The following is a 12,983-nucleotide window of genomic DNA, read 5'->3' as shown; positions in this document are numbered from 1 at the left end:
TTTCTGGGCTTTTGGTAACATTCTATATCTTGATCCATTTGTGAAAATTCATTGAGCTCTATTATTTGCATACTTGAATTAAACTAAATATTTAGAAATGTTCTTTTAAAAAAAAAGGTCCTAAATTGGCATTCTGGTTAAGACTGTGATGTGGGCGGGTCCCAGCAGCTCCGGCGGCGGCAGCGGCGGGAAGTGTGGCAGCGGTCAGGCAGCCCAGCTTCACGAAGCCTCTTGGCGCATCTCTGCCCGCAGGCACCTGGCACGCACCGGCCCCGCCACCACGATGCCCAAGAGGAAGGTCACCTCCACCGAGGGGGCGGCGAAGGAGGAGCCCAAGAGGAGATCGGCGAGGTTGTCAGCTAAACCGGCTCCTGCAAAAGTGGAAACGAAGCCAAAAAAGGTGGCAGGAAAGGATAAATCTTCAGAAAAAAAAAGTGCAAACAAAAGGGAGAAGGGGAGCAAAAGGAAAACAGGCCAAAGTGGCTAACCAAGAGACTAAAGAAGACTTCCCTGCAGAAAATGGAGAAACTAAAAATGAGGAGAGCCCAGCCTCTGATGAAGCAGGAGAGAAAGAAGCCAAGTCTGATTAATATCACACACCCGGTCCTATCAGTGGCCCCTGTCTCCCTTCTTGCACAATCCAGAGGAATATTTTTATCAACTGTTTTGTAAATGCAAGTTTTTTAGTAGCTCTAGAAACATTTTTAAAAAGGAGGGAATCCCACCTCATCCCATTTTTTGTGTCAATGCTTTTTTTTAAGAGGTGAAATCATTTGCTGGTTGTTTACTTTTTGGTACAACCAGAAAATAGTGGGATATTGAATATGGGAGGCTTCGATTGTCTTGGGTGTCAAGCTTAACATTCTATAGATGAGGGGTAGCTTTTATATCCTATAATACAAAGCATACTAAATGGCAGTCCAAAGTCAGTTGTGCATTTAATGTCTTAAATACTTTAAATTACTTCTCTTCCCATGTTGTTTTTGGTAGAATTGTTTCCTAAAGCAAACCACTCACCCCTTGATCTTGGCTCTCCTGGGCAGAATTTTGTGCACTCTGTAACATCTTTGGTCATGGTAGTCCAGTTCTTCTAGTAACTTTGTTAATGTGCTGTGATTGACAATTTGAGTATGTAGTGTATATGATATTAAATTGTGAATTAGGGGGACTTACGATGTAACAGCATATCAATATTTGAAGATATTGGTACTTGATTTCCTGTCAAGGAAAATTTGCCTCCAAATTTTAAGCTGGAAAGTCACTGGAATAACTGTTCAGAAAAGAATCACAAGTACATGATATTTTAGATTTTTGGTAAGTATGTTAAGAATTGTGTACAAATTGAAATGTCTGTGTACTGATCCTCAAAACAACCAATAAAATCTCAATTATGAAAGAAATAAAAAAAAGACTGTGTTGTGGCAGAGACCACTAGGTGTCTCTCAATCTCACTCTCCATTTCTGCCTTAGAAGGCGACTCCTGATTTTTAACTGGGCACAGAGCCAGGTGGAATAAAACTACATCTTCCACCTTCTCTTGCAACTGGGTGCAGCCTTGTGACTCAGTTCTGGGCAGTGGGATATGACGTAACCATAGCATGCAGTTTTCAAGAAGTCACCTTCTTTCCTTCCCTTCTCCTTCTTGCTGGCTTGAAAGTAGATGAAATGGCTGGATCTTTGCAGCTATCTTAGTCCAGGAGGTGGAAACTGTACTGTAGATGGTGGCACACAGGACAGCTGGTCCTTGAGTATCATGGAGCTCCCACAGCAGCCCTGAACTGCTTTCCTTCAGATCTCTTTTTATGAAAGTGAATAAACTTTTACCTTGCTTGAGCAACTGTTTTGGGTTTTCTGTGATTTGTAGCTAAACTTAATCCCAACTGATACATAGGATGGGTGCCAAATTCAGGTTATTTTGAGGAGGGGGAGGAGAGAGTGTGATCAGCTTCAACTCTATTGGTAAAAAGTTTGTTTCTTAAACTGGGTGGTGGGCATAAATGTGGTAATTATATTTTAAACTTTTTGGGTATATCTAAGTATCACATATTAAATCTTAAAAAAAAAAAAAAAGGTACTGGTAGAAACAGTGTCAAAGCAGAACCATGAGACACATGAAAAAATAATCAAATGGTGGCAGTTTGGGGTTTCACCCTGGCTCCGCGTCCAAATCGTCTTTGATGTTAGGGTTTGAGTGCAGCCTCTGAATAAGCCTCATGGACAGAGTGAGCAAGACCTGAAGGGGTCTGTGGGTACCAAACCCGTGTTTGGAAGCAAGAAGGGAAGAAGAAGAAGGCAAGGGCTGGGCAACACTCCCTCCCCCATGCTGCCTGGACCCTGCCTGGGTTGGGTCACCAGGAAGCTCTCATTGCAGACAAGTCATGGAAAGGTCTCTTGACCCCCATCCACTGGCCCCACCCCTCTGCTCTCCACCAATCCCCACTGTCATTTTAAGGGAGTAAAAAAAAAGTGTACTTAAAACCCCACATTTTCATTGCAACAAATTCAACCAGGTGCGATTAAAGTAAAATATGGACATAGTTTCCTCCTCCGATCTAATCCTACCCTTCAGAGCTAGCCATGCTGAACAGCAGAGCAAGCATGTGACTGCTGGCAAAGCCAAGTTAAAGGCTGGAACCCCAGGGAGACCAGGGAGACGTCTTTAGCCACTGGTGTCCTTTGCCTGGATACTGCCCACAGATACTGTAGGCTGCAGTGGTGGGGAAAGGGCTGCTGCTGTTGAGGGGCTAGGCTTAGGAACTCCTTGAACTTGTAACCCAGGCTCACCCCTGGGATCAGAACATTCCAGAAGAGGTAGACCTACTTCTTGTCTTGATTGGCCCTCAGCCTTTTGGCCACACCTCACCAGGAGAGGCCCCAGAACCCAGGAGGCTGCTTTCTCCCACCTTTGTGATTCTCTTTCAAGTGCTCCTGAGTACCATGGTGATAGACATTACAGAAACACACAGATAGACCAGCATCTTTGTGGGATATCCCGAGCCCGATGAGTCATCTGTCAGGAAACTGGCATCCTCAGCCTCTGAGGGTTTACGGCTGCAGCGGCATGAACAGCTTGTGGTGACACGCACGTCTGTGCTGTGCCCAGTAACAGGACGATGGGACACCTCAGCTCATCTCTGCTTTGTCGGAGGATATGAAAACTATGCTCACTCCATTCCCTGAAAGAGCCGTGGAGACCTCATTGCTTGAAACAGGAACTGAGACAGAGCTTGGTGAAGGGCTTTTCTTGACTTTTACAATTACAGTCATAGAAAGGCATTTAGTTTTACTATTGAATTGCCTTTACTGAAAAGTTGGGACTGTTCTAGTAAATTCAGACTCCCTATGTCTAACTCAATACTGAGTAGTAGGCACCAAGAATGTTGTGAAATGGACTTTTGCGTGGATTATCTCATGAAATCCACATGTTAAATCCCCAAATTTGGGAAATAGGTAAAAGTTATCCCTAAGTTACAGATGACTGAACTGAGGCTTAGAGGGCTTAAATAACTACCAGAAATCACACAGCTAGTTAGTAGTGGAGTGCATATCTGAATCAGGCAGGCTGACTTCAGTGCCAGAACCCATGGGCTTAGTCAGTATGGTGTTCTGCCTCTCTGGAGTCCTAAGGGAGCCAGATTCAGTTGAGGTTCTGTGGAAGGGAGGTGTGGTTATTCATTACAGAAAGATAAGAAGAGCATCATTATAAGGGCAATTGGAACCAACAGGCGGCCTTGATAGAATTTTCTGTCTTCTTGTGTCATCTAAGATGCTTTTTGCTGGTGAATCAGCAACAAAACAAAACAACCAAAAAAAAAAAACCAAAAAACCACCACCACAACAAAAAGACCTAACCAGTGATTTAACTAATATGGAAAACATTTACTATCTCACATAACCAGAAGTCCAGAGATAAGGTGGCTCCAGGGTTGGTTAGCTTAGCAGTTCAATATTGAATGCAAGGCTTCAATAGCAAATGCAAGACCCAGGTTCCTGCCATGGTTTTGCTCAGCCATCATCAGCACATTGACCTTTGCAAGCTCGTCCCTCATGGTCACAAGATGGCTGCCATCACTCTCACACAATGTCCAAAGGCCAGAAGGTCAGAAGAAGACATAACTTTTCCTCATGCCCCTTTTGAAGAATATGGATCCTTCCATTTATATCTCCTTTTATGCCATAAACATGCCATGCATTCATTCTTAAGTCAACCATTGGCAAGGAGAATGGAATTACTATTATGATTGGTTTGGTTCTTAACCATGGCTGTACACTAGAATCACCTGCAGAATTAAAAAACAAAATAAAAAATGTATCTATGCCAAAATCCCAGTCCTAGAGAGTCTGCTTTAACTGATCTCAGATGGGATACATTCATGGCTATCTTTAAAATTTCCCCTGATGCTCTAAGGTACAGCCAGGATTGAAAACCGCTCATTTAGATCAATCAAGATTCCTCCCTGGGGCTGGGGCTGGGGACCAGCCTGCCATGAAACACATGTCACCTGATTCCGGAACAGGACTGGGGTTCTATTTAGTAAGAAAGAACATGGAAGTGTGGATGGGGGTGGGGGTGGTGGCTGCTGGGAGGCAGCCTCCAACATCTGCCTCCCCCCCACGTCTCCCTGCATGTGGAGGCCAGGATTCTGGCAGAGTTACCACAAGGCTAGGAAATTTCTTCTTTCCTGACTCATCAGATGCCTTCAGTGATGCAATCCCGAGCTGAGGTCATACAAGGAAAGGAGACAATGGCGGGGCCGGGGTTGGGGGAGGCTCCATCAGCTCAAAGATTTTGTGAGTAATGGGGATGCCAAACTTCAGTTTTCTCCATGTGGTCTCTGACCACCAGGGCAACTTAAACTGCAGATTCCTGGGCTCCACTCCAGACCTGTGGAACTAGAGTATCTCAAGGTGGGACCCGAGGACTGGCATTTTAATGGACACCGCAAGTGAGTTCCTATTCACTCTCAAGCTTAAGAACAACTGAATTAGATGTAGCAGAAACTAAGAAAAAGTGGTCAAGTTTTCAATTTCTCCAGGAGGAAGAAGCTTGAATATTAGCTTTCTTATTTTCTTTTGGGTCATAGTGATTTGGGAAGATGGAAAATGCTTGCCTTCAAGTTGTCTCTTGGGGCTGAAAAGAATCAACTCTGAAAATTAACATGGTGATGACAGTTGAGTTGCCTTGGAGGTGTGCTCAGTGACAGGCCCAGTTCTGTGCCTGGGGAAGCCATTCTGTCCTGAGAAAAGAGGCAGCATGGGATGCCACCCTCAGGTGTGTGTGTTCCTTTCAGGTTCTCATGAAGTACTGGGAAGAATATTAATTGAACCCTACTCCTTGATAGGCCGGTTCTTATACCGGAACAAGTGAAATGGAAACAGGAAGCTGAACACAGTGACCTTCCAGGTCAGACCTGCCCTAACTGGGACCCTCAAGCTTCAAGGTCTCTAGTCTCCCCTGAGTCCATGCTGCATGAGGGGTGAATCCGGTCATCCATGCCCTTGAATCCTGGGCTCCCCCTGGCCCAGAACACACCCACAAGTCCTCCTGGATCTGCCCCCTCCCCCTGCCTCCCCAGCTGGTACCCCTCTGCCTGCCCCTCTGCTTCCCCTGGGGTCTCCCCTCTGCTCTGCCACACAGAATCCCCTGTGGCTCCCCAAATGCCTCCACGCCATTGCTTTGACTTCTCCTTCAGCCCTGCTTCCTCTGACTCATTCTTCAGTTCTTACAGTGGGGGAGCCCATCCAGGAAGCCAGTCCTGAACTCTCCCCTCCCTGCAGGAATCCCCACCCTCACCTTTGGGTCCCAGCAGCTCTCCATGAAGACTTCATGGAAACATTTGCAGCCCTTTATAGCACGGATGTGAGCACATGTCCTCTCTGGCCTTGGAGAGCCCCTGAGGGAGGGTTTATCTCCATGTTCCCTGAGCCTTTAGACCAGCTGGAGCCCCTCAAGCGCTTGCCAGCTGAATGAACGGTGTTTGGCCCAGACATCTGCTTAGAGCCACATCTAAGACATGCTGTGTTGCAGGACAGTCTCCCCACCTTCCCGGGTGCCCAGGCCAGTCACCACAATCCTCTATAACTCTAACAAGGAAAAACCACCAGCCTCTGCTGAGACGAGCCCTCTAAGAAGTGGGAGAAGCTTCCAGAGCAGGAGCCTGGCCTGCTGGGAAGGCTGAGGGCAGCCTCTACCTTGAGGGCCTGGGAACAGACATGGAGGAGAGAAGGCAGGAAGGAGGGCAGGGGAAGGGGAAGAGCAGGCAGTGATGCCTTTCTGGGATCCACACGCTTTGCAGCGGCATCTTCTCTGTCATCTCCACAAAATCACCTCACAGCAGGTGTCACTCTTCTCTCCATTTCACAGAGAACACTAGCTCAGTGCCAGAACTTGCCCAAGGTTCCACAGCAGGAAAAGGAGGCCTAGATTGGGCCAGTCTGCTTGGTTTTTGTTTGTCTGTTTTCTTTTTGGCTGCCCTGCGCAGCATATGGGATCTTAATTCCCCGACCAGGGATCGGACCCGTGTCCCCTGCATTGCAAGCGCGGAGTCTTAACCACTGGACTGCCAGGTAAGTCCCCAGTCTGCTTGTTTTTAAATAAGCAGAAGGTTGGGCCAGGGTATGATGTCACCACCACTCATGGGCCAACTGGACAGAGAGGCCACTCACCTGCTGGGAGATGGGTCCAACCTAAGTAGGAGGACAGGTGAGATGCTTCCAGACCGGCGCTCTATATAGACCCTACACACACATCCCTTTATACACTGATACAATAAAGCACGAAGCTCTTTAGTTCTGTTTTAAAGGTTGTAAGAGGAAACTATATAAAATACGTGCGCGCTGGCTAAGTCCAGGAGAGGAGATGCACATCTGGTAAGGAGAGCTTTTGAAATCACTTCTTAGCTGAGTGCGCTTGGACAAATGACTACACTCTACTGAGCCTCAGTTTCCTCATCTGCAAAATGGAAATAACAATGTCTTCCTTGCCTAGTTGTCCAAGGATTTACATTTACGTGAAGTATTTAGCTCAAGCCTGAGCCATAAAAGCGTTCAGTGAATGAGCTGTTATTAAAATTGTTAGTGCTACTATTAGGATACATTTTTGTCTCCTCCAAGCATCCAGCAGAGTGCTGAGCCCATGGGGGCAGGAACTGTATCTCTTTCCCTCATCTCTGCATCTCTGGTGCCCAGACATTGTCTGGCACAACGGTGGCACTTGGTAAAGGTCTGTTGGGTTGGACTCAAGACTTGTTATTCTTCACTGTTATATGGCACTTTGCCTTTTTTCAAATCCTCTGAATATATTATTACCCTTGAGCCTTTCCCAATGCCTGTGGGGCAGGCAGGATAGGTGATACTATTGTTCCCATCTTATAGCTGAAAAAAATTGAGGCTTAGAGAGAGGATGCTTCCTGCCTAAGTCACGTGGCTGAGCTGAGCTGAGGTCAGGCTCTTCAGACTGCAGATTTCACAGCCACTGTGTGTGAAACCATCCACAGGAAGCAGATGGTGTTGCAATGAGCTGAGCTGGAAACCCCCAGGGAGACAGCCCCCTCTGTCAAATCCCAGGGTCCTCTGCCGATACATTCAGAAAGGGCTTCAGAGAATGACCCAGCGTAGGTCACCTGGTCCCACTGATCTTGGCCCATCTTTCTACCACGGCTCAGTCCTGCTCTGCATCCGAGGTGGATCCCAGCTGGACCTCCTGGCCCATCAGAAAGCACCTTGAGAGCCTGTGGATGGCCTGGGGCACTTGGAGGAGCTGGAAGCAAGAGGACTTTCCTCGCTGCAAACAACACCCAGGGGTCTGCATCCTGGCCCAGCTGACAGCCTCACTGACAGGTTTAGTACCACGTTTTATGACTTCCAAGCTTAGTCGCTGCCTACGTCAGTCTGCTCAGAAACAAACACTTAGCAAAGCCATGACCCAGATGCTTAAGCAGGGAAAGGTGTACTCCCCCACCCCCCGGCGGAACTGGCCTCTGGAGCCAAGTCTGGGGACACTGGAGGCAGCAAGGCTGTAGTGGTGGTATATTTCAGTGACCCACACGGTTGTCCTTTATTTTCCCCAAGTTTCCGCTACTGAGTTTTAAGGGAGTAGGAAGCAGATGCCTGCTGCCTCCAGGGATAGCCCGACACAGGCCGAGGGCTTCTGAGCCCTGTCGCCAGGCCTTCCTTGAGAGCTGAGCCTGAAGGCGTGAAGAATGGAGGTTTGGTGCATCCTTTGGCAGACAAATCAACCCCCCCTCCTGGCTTTCAGTTCACACACTGAAGATGGAAGACCAATCTCTGACCCAAAGCAATTCAACCCTGGATTCCTACACGATGTTCCTTACCCCCCACCTCCCCACCCCCAGTTTGGCCTCTGTGAAAACCAGAAGCCTCTCCAGAATCTCTCTAGCCTCCACGCAGGTCCGCAGTCCTCCCAGATGGAGTGGGGATGCACCTCAGGCCCGGGTGGGTGCGCCCATGGGGAGAGAGAGGTGCCCTGACTGCACAGCTGCCCTCCTGCTGTGAGGACAAGGTCCCTGCTGGGGACCCTTCCTCCAGCTCATTTGGGGGCCACTTCTCAGACTGGAGAAGAGGTGAGGTGCCCAGTTAACTGGAAACTGGCTCTGAGCCAGAGTTGGGCTCTGTGGCTTGTGACTTTGGATAGGGAGAAAGAACTTGGAGGATGTCATTGCGATTAAGTGGGTTTACTTGGCCAGTTCCTTCACAGAATGGCTTTAGGGCACTTGGTCACATCATGAGCTTTCATTCTTCAGGTACTCACTTAACCCTTTCACTCTCTATCAAGTCACCATTGTCACCTGCCTGATTATAACCACAAGAGCCTCCTCACTGTTCTCCTGGTTGGAGTGACAGCTCCACTCCAGCCCCTTGGAATGAATAATAGTAATCATTTTTTTCCTTCTTTCCCTCGCTGGGATTTTTATCTTCTTAAACACAATCCATCTCCTTCATTTCTCTTTTTCCCTTCCCCAGACACTGAAGTTTTATTCTAAAAATTCCTCTTGATCTCTAGAGAATTATAATAGAACAAAACCTGCTGTAATGCTACTGAATGGGGATAAAAATTTTACAGGCATGAAATAGGGTGGCATCACTGATACGTTTATAAAACAACTGGGATGAGCTTGTGCAGCTGGGCAGCTCCAGGTTCTAGGGGCCAGTTGTCAATTACATCATGTCCAAATTTACATCATCACAGGATCGGTATTAATGCAAAGGTCTTACTGAAGCAGCACCAACACCTACATTTTGGGCGTTAGCCCCAGAAGGTCCTAGATTTAAATCCTAACTCTGCCACATGCTAATTTTATGACATAGGCCAACGTATAAACCTCAATTCTAGTGTATCCGTCTGTAAAATTGTAGAGAAAATACTTACTTCACAGAGTTGTTATGAGGTTGAAATACTGTATCAGCTAGCTACTGCTGTGTAACAACCACCACATCTCAGTGACATCCAACAATAAACTATTTATTTCTAATGTTTCTAAGGGTTGGCTGGGACCAGCTGTTGTAGCTGGGCTAGGCTGGGTAGCTCTGGTTCAAGCTGCATGTCTGGATGACTCCAGTCTCCTCCATGGACCTCACTGTGGGCCCAGGCTGAAGTGGCAATAGCTGCCTGGGGAATCTCTTCTCACAGCAATCACAGAGACACAAGAAAAAGACTGCTCAAGCATATTTCAAGTCCTTGCTTGCATCTTATCTATTAACATCCCATTGTCTAAAATAAATCATGTGACTGAGCCCAGAGACAGGGATCAGGAAACACAATCTGCCCACAATTGGCCCATGGCAAGGGCATGGGTGCATGGAGGAGTGAAGAATCAGGGTTGGTAGTTCAGGCAACCACAGATGACAATGCTCATTCAAAGCCGCTATTCAGCTCCTGACATGTGGTAGGTGCTTAGTAAAAGGTAACCATGATCATTGCATGACCCCTTAGAGTTTAGGTAAAGCAAAGTATCTCAGTCTCATCCTTGGTAAGTAGCAAAGTAAGGAATGGGCCTCAAAGCATCCTGCTACTGTTCAACATTTTTTTAAAGTGTCCCATCACCAGCCTCCCATGTCTGACTTATCCTAACTCCATACACTGAGGGACGTAGGTAGGATAGTTGGTGGGAATGTAGAAGTGAGAACCTTGGGCCTCAGCAGCCTAAGATATATCCAAGATGTGTAGACTAAATATAAGGGGAGATTGTTCAGCCCCTCCATTCCCATTGGCTTAGTGATGGGGAAACTGGTGGGAAGAGCAAGGCTGTGGGTTAGAATCCTGGTTCTGCCGTTCACTGGCTGAGTCACCGTGGGCTCCTGCAGATGGAAGTCCTCCCTGAGTGGTCTGTCTATATTAGGTCCCCATGTCATTCACTCTCACGGCACCCTTGGCCTTTTTTTTTTTTAAACTGTATTTTATGGTGATGTATAATATAATTGTATGTTTATTTGCGGGCTCATTTCTTTAATGTGGGCCTTGCTCACCAGACTGCAAGCTCCGTGAAGGCAGGGCCCATGTCTGTTGGGTCAGTTCTTACCTAGTGCTTGGCACAGTACTTGGTATGTTCATCTGTGGGATGAATGAATAAATCCAAACTCTCTGAGCTTTACTCTCCTCATGTGAAATACGAGATAATAATATGTTCTTTTTTAAAAAAATCTCATTAATAGCTTTTTTTAATATGATTTTTAAAAATGTATTTATTTATTTATTATTTATTTTTGGTTGCATTGGGTCTTTGTTGCTGTGCGCAGGCTTTCTCTAGCTGCGGCGAGCGGGGGCTACTCTTCGTTGCGGTGTGCGGGCTTCTCACTGTGGTGGCTTCTCTTATTGTGGAACACGGGCTCTAGGTGCGCGGGCTTCAGTAGTTGTGGCTCGCGGGCTCTAGAGCACAGGCTCAGTAGTTGTGGCACACGGGCTTAGTTGCTCAGTGGCATGTGGGATCTTCCCGGACCAGGGCTCGAACCTGTGTCCCCTGCATTGGCAGGTGGATTCTTAACCACTGTGCCACCAGTGAAGCCCAAAAATATGTTCTTTTTTTTTTTTTTTAATAAATTTATTTATTTTATTTATTTATTTTTGGCTGCATTGGGTCTTTGTTGCTGCGCACGGGCTTTCTCTAGTTGTGGCGAGCGGGGGCCACTCTTCGTTGCGGTGCGTGGGCTTCTCATTGCGGTGGCTTCTCATTGCGGAGCATGGGCTCTAGGCGCGCGGGCTTCAGCAGTTGTGGCTCGCGGGCTCTAGAGCACAGGCTCAGTAGTTGTGGTGCACAGGCTTAGTTGCTCCGCGGCATGTGGGATCTTCCCGGACCAGGGATCGAACCCGTGTCCCCTGCATTGGCAGGCGGATTCTCAACCACTACTCCACCAGGGAAGCCCTATAATATGTTCTTTAAAGAGATTTTTTCTTTGAGAAATGTAAAGAAAACTATTTGGGGCATGCCTTCCATGGGGCCTGGCATGGTATGGGTGCATGGTACATGTTAATATATGCCCAGCACTCCACCCTTAATTCTTACCATTGAGTGCGCAGAGTTGAGATGTTCAAGGCAGACCTGTACTTCTAGCTTCTCTTTCCAGCTCATTCCCCATCTCCACAGTGACACTGGGGGTCTTAATCCTAGATTCCTGGGCTGCCTGCCTGAACTGTTCCTGTCTAGCCAATAGGGGAAGCCCCCATCATTCGTCCCCCTCTATCTCCACCCCTTTCCTCATGCCCCCTAGGTCCTTCTCACTCAGGGTTGTTATTTGCTGAGGACACACTGGTAAGTCCTCATGGTGATTAAAATATTGAAATCCTCTCATACCAGATGGTAAAAAGTATGAGTTCATGAGACTCTAAACCATCAAATGACATTGGCCCAGGCAGCCCAGAGGTTACCAGGTGGCCAGATGCTGGAGAGGATGCTGGCAGCCCTTGCTGGCACCAAATGGATGGGGGCAGCGAGGGTGAGTGCTGTGCCTGTCCACCGCTCCAGAGCAGCCAGCGTTGGTGGGCACAACAGAGCCGGTGGCAAGGCAGGCAGCCACTGTCGCAGAGGCTCTTTGCCTCCAGGCCACGGGGTAGGTGTGTGTTCCTAGCCATGACGTGTGGGCACAAGGCCATGCTTCACTAGCTGTAACAGAACACCAGGTGCCAGGGACCCAGTGACCATCAATCTGATGGGGACAACCTTGGAAGGATTTGATGCAGTCCTGATAGTGAACCGTGGCTCAGACAGGGACCTCCCAGCTAGTGGCAGCCAGAAAAAATTAAAAAATCACTCCACAAATGAGTTGATAATTATTAGAGGGATTGAATAAATGATTTGTGTTACAACGTTCATTCCTAAGATGAAATGTCAGCATAAATAATTTTGTTAAGTTAGAGATAGAAGGTAACAGTCTGTTTTGGATTTACATACGGCCCAGGCTGTACATATTTTGCACATCCCCTTACCCTGGGTCCCTCCCAGGGATCCTCCTCAGGGTCCCTCTTCACTTCTGCAGTCACTCAGTCCCACTTGGCTTTGCACCTGCTCTGACCTCAGGCTGGGGAACCTGCAACACAATCAAGCTTTTCCCTGGTCAAAGGTGACTTCTCATGCATAGCACTTATGTGTTTTTATGCTAAGTACCCTTTCTTTTTCTACTTTGAGCCCTGTGATGGTTAATTTTCTGTGTCAACTTGACTGGGTTACAGGATGCCCAGATATTTGGTCAAACATTATTCTAGGTGCATCTCTGAGGGTGGTTATGGATGAGATTAACATTTGAATCCATAGATGATATAAAGCAGATTGCCCTCCTACTGTGGGTGGGCCTCATCTAAATAGTCAAAGGCCTGAATAGAACAAAAAATTGACTCTTCTGCAAGTAAGAGAGAATTCCTCCTGCCTGACTCTTGAGCTGGGACATCAGTCTTTTCCTGCTTTTGGACATGAACTGAAGCATGAGCTCTTCTTGGGTCTTTAGTCTGATGGCTTTCATACTGGAATCAGCTC

The 12,983-nt window shown here is 47.4% G+C and overlaps 1 pseudogene; it reads left to right on the top strand.

Annotated features, from left to right (window-relative positions):
- Nucleotides 1-283: 283 nt before the first annotated feature.
- Nucleotides 284-591, top strand: LOC133093158 (non-histone chromosomal protein HMG-14-like; annotated as a pseudogene).
- Nucleotides 592-12,983: the final 12,392 nt, after the last annotated feature.

The sequence above is a fragment of the Eubalaena glacialis genome, chromosome 1, assembly GCF_028564815.1.
Source record: "Eubalaena glacialis isolate mEubGla1 chromosome 1, mEubGla1.1.hap2.+ XY, whole genome shotgun sequence".
Taxonomy (NCBI): domain Eukaryota; kingdom Metazoa; phylum Chordata; class Mammalia; order Artiodactyla; family Balaenidae; genus Eubalaena; species Eubalaena glacialis.
This window is presented reverse-complemented; position numbering and strand designations above follow the sequence as displayed.